The sequence below is a fragment of the Capsicum annuum genome, unplaced genomic scaffold, assembly GCF_002878395.1.
Source record: "Capsicum annuum cultivar UCD-10X-F1 unplaced genomic scaffold, UCD10Xv1.1 ctg4706, whole genome shotgun sequence".
NCBI classification, from domain to species: domain Eukaryota; kingdom Viridiplantae; phylum Streptophyta; class Magnoliopsida; order Solanales; family Solanaceae; genus Capsicum; species Capsicum annuum.
In genome coordinates, this window is record NW_025854677.1 from 12,044 (window position 1) to 16,790 (window position 4,747).

Sequence of the window (4,747 nt, forward strand, 5' to 3'; positions counted from 1 at the left end):
TGAATTCAGATTTAATGACCATGATTCCATTTCATTATATATTTTTGTCTTATCTTTTCTATATATGAACAGTGTATGTGCTTACAAGTTAGAAGGACGTTCGGGATGCTCGTCACGGCTCGGGCCCGGTTCAGGTCATGACATAAGCTATGCATTGACAAGGTGCTGTGGCATAATCTTACATTTTGGGAGGCATTTTCTGATATTCCTATTTATTGTTTCTTTTTGGTGTCCCCGTCTTTTGCATAAAAACATACACTAATTTTTTTAGATAGCAACTCTAAAATTGAGTCTTGCATGCATGAGAAAACTAAAGTTGTAAATCTTCAACTTTATGTATTTAACATTGTGTTATTCGGTGTTTATGTTTATTTAAAATAATTTCTTGAGTCTTTTTACTAGATAGCAGTTCGATTTCTAATTTAGTGTTTGCTAATCTTAATGAATTTTCAGTGATCTTTTCATTCGTCAACAAATATATAATCATTTTTTTCTTCCCATGCTATTATCTTTTGCTTAATATGTTTTAGTATAGCATACAGGTAACTGTTAAGGAGATCTCATTTTATTTATTGAGTAGTAATAAATTCAAGAGAAAATACTCAATTACCCCCCTGAATTATACTCAAAAGGGCTATGACACACCTCAAGTTAAAGGGGTCCTATTACCCGTTGAACTAATTAGAAGTGTAATTTTGACACCCTTAGTGCATACGTGGCACATACGTGGCACATATGTGTGTCTACGTGGACACTTCACTATGTTGTGCCACATATGAGCCATGTATGTGCCACGTATGTACTAAGGGTATTAAAATTATAATTTTAATTAGTTCAGGGGAGTAATAGGACTCCCTTGAAGTTGAGGTGTGTCATAGCCTTTTTTGGATATAGTTTAGGGAGGTAATTGGGGATTATCTCTAAATTCTATTTTATACCCTGTCTTAAGACTGTCAATCGGGATGGTTTGACCCGGCCTGAACTAGCCCAGCCCACCACACTATCAGTCCTGGTTTGATCAGGCCCGATTAGCCTATGGGCTGTAGGGTACCGGGTCTTGGGCTAGGTTATTTTTTTGGGCCCGGTTAACCCTGCCCAGACCAAAACCAGTCCAGGCCCGCCGGTTAATCGGCTCGGCCCGGATAACAAAAAAAATTACAAAAAAAAATTGGTAAATTCTAAAAAATGGCCGTTGGGCCCAACGAAAATATGACCGTTGGGAGCCCAAAACAGCTAAATGGCCCCTTTAATTAAAAAAAATTCACTTAAAATATTTTTTTAATCTCAAAAAAAATTCTATAAATACCCTACACTTTCAAATCATTTTTCACACAATTTTTTATTCTCTCTCAAATCTCAATTCTCAAATATTATATATATATATATATATATATATATTTCCTAAAGTGCTCACTTTAATTTTTTAATTTTGTGAATACAAAGTACGAGTGAAAGTTTCTAAAGTCACAACCTTCGGATACTTTCAAAATTAGGTATTGTCGTTCCATCTCTTACGTTGAATTTTTATTTAGTGTATTAATTATTGAATATTTAATTTTATTATATTTTTTTATTTTGAATTTTTCTAGTTTAATTTATATTATGAATAAATTAAGAAACCTCGCTACTAAAGGTGTTAAAAAATTTTGTCCCGAAAGTAGTAGTGGTAGTAAAAAATAAATTACTAGCGGCAGAGGTACTTCAAGTAGTAGATATACCCGTGTGCCTCTGGCATTGCTTAGTCAACCTTTTAAGGTAGAAGTAGGTGTACCTTTAGGTGTAGGTGTCCACGATATGGATCAGGTAGAAGCTCAGAAAAATTATGGTATAGAAGAAGAAAATAAAGTAGATGCAGTTAATTTAGACGAAGATGATGAAAATATTGGTGAGACACCTGCAGTAGGAAATGTTAATGTTAGATCCAAATCGGTTAATCTCCCTCCCTCTCCTCCCTGTGCCCCAAGAGCTCGTAAACCAACTAGTATTGCATCGTAATTTTTTGAACTTATATCAGATATTGAGGTGTAATGCAATATTTATCAACAAATATATAAGCATAAAAGAGAAGGCAAGAAAGGGGGTATGGGTACGTTAATAAGACATATAAGTGATAATCACGAAAGAGAGTTAAATATTACATGAGGTGGTGCGGATGTTGGTGGACCAATGCAAACTAGAATGGACCCAGCACCAATGAATAAGTATAATAAATTGAGGGACCGGAAAGAAATAGCTAAAATTGTAGTTGTGGGTTGTTTGCCTTTTAGTTTTCCTTCTTCTGATGTCTTTATTCATTATATTCAAGCAATTTATAATTCTATGTTTAATGGTATTCCTAGAAGTACTTGTAGGGTCAGTATTTTTAGACTTCATTCACAACATTATTTTTATTTATGAACATTGCTAAAAAAATATTCAGTGTAGAATGTCCCTAACTTCTGATCTTGGTTATACTGTAAATAAAAATGATTATTTAACCATTAGTTATCATTGGATAGATAGTAATTTTGTTATGCAAAAACATATTCTTACTTTTTTATATGATGAAGATCGTAAACATACCGGATATTTTATTGTTGATTCGATTGCTAAAGTTGTAGAATATTACGGTATTGAAAATAAAATCTTATGTTTGCTTTTGATAATGCTTCTAGCAACAAGACTGCTATAACAAAGTTAAAATCTAAGTTATCTCTGCCGTTACCTAAAATTTTTCATGTTAAACGTGCTTGTCATATATATAATTTAAGTAAAAAAGATGGTCTTGAGTTTTTTGAGATTTATATTGAAAAAATTTAGCTTGCCGTTGGTTTTATTCAAGAAAATAATCGTAGAAGTAGAATTAAAGACTTTAAATTTAAATATGAACAAAATGGACTTGCACCGATATTGATGCCTGAAGAATGTGAACCTAGATGGAATGTTGAGTATGATTTTTTGAAAACTTGTTATAAATATACAGTTCCTATTACACTATCTTTTAACCAACATTGTGGTTCATTTGCTGATTCTTCCCACTGCATGCTACATGATTCTAACTGGGCTGTAATTAAAGATCTTGTTAAGTTTTTGAAAAAATTTTATATAGCTACGGATGAATTTTCTGGTGCTTATTATCCTAATGTTTGTAATATTTTGGCATATATAGCTGATATTTCTGGTTTTCTCAAAAAATATAAAATAAAGAAGGTTATAAAAGAAGTTGTTGGTGCCATATTTGCTAAATTTAAAAAATATTTTTTTCAATTCCCCTTGTTTACTTGGTTGGTGTTATGCTAAATCTGTGCATGAAATATAATACTATGTGCCACTTTAGTAGTCTTATTTATGCTAACTTAAAAATAAATACTAACAATGATTCTGATGATGAAGAACAAGAACAACCTGATTTGTGGACGGCAATGACCGATGCGAACACTTACATAGATAAATTATATAACCACTATACTAATTTAGTTGATTTAGATGTACCGACAAATATCACTCCAATTGTAGCTCCTCGTCCTCCCGAGGATCCATCAGCTTCTAAAATGCCGTCATATAGTAGTTTTTCTGATCATTATTATGATTTACCTTGTTGGAACAGTGTCGAGGAGGGAGCTTACACAATAACTTATCGGGAAGAGCTGAAGTATTATCTTCGATCACCGCTAGAGGATCGCAGACAACGGATCAACAAGTTGGATTAGTGGAGGAATAATGAAGCACAATATCATGTGTTTTCAAGATTAGCTAGAGATATCCTGAATGTTCTAATGTCAACCGTTTCATCGGAGAGCGCTTTTAGTCTGGGACGATAGCAGCTTAGAGACAACCGACATTCATTGGGAAGCAATGCAATGAATGTACTAGTTTGTCTTAGAGATTGGATTAGAGGCGAACAAAGAAATCAAGGAATGGAAGTTGAGCTCAACGACGAGCAAAGACTTGAAGAAAATATGACTTCACGGGAGAACTCGGCAGAATTAAGTCCAATGCATGGTTTTGGACCTGTTGACTTTGACTATCCTATGCAAGTTCCCATTAATATTAACATGAATGAGTTGGAAAAAATGATGCAAAATTTATAGATTTTTCATCCATGTAAATTATAAATTTTGGATCATTTTGCAATCAATAAATTCAACATTATTCACTCCTTAGTCCTTACTTTGTAATTTTTTTCATTTAGTAATCTAAATTGAATTTTTAGTTTAAATTAAATACTTAGTTTTAATATATTAATAATTTACAACAAAGTGTTATTAATTTATTATATTAAATAACATATGCTTTGTTTAAAGGAGGACATATATTTTAAATTAGTGTGTATATATTGAATGGTACGTATACATGTGTACATATCTTCTATAGACGTATATATTTAACATATACATGAGTATATGTTTTACAAATTAGTATATAACTATATACATATAGTGTGTTTATATATTGTCGTATATTTTATTTAAAGTAGTATGTATATATTGAATGGTACGTATACACGTGTATATATCTTCTATAGACGTATATATTTAACGTATACATGTGTATATATTTTACAAATTAGTATATAACTATATATATATAGTGTCTGTATATATTATAGTATATATATTGTAGTATATTTTATTTAAAGTAGTATGTATATATTGAATGGCATGTATATATGTGTATATATTTTCTAAAGCTCTACATATTAAACGTATACATGTGTATTTTATAAATTAATATATAACTCTCTCTCTCTCTCTCTCTCTCTCTCTAT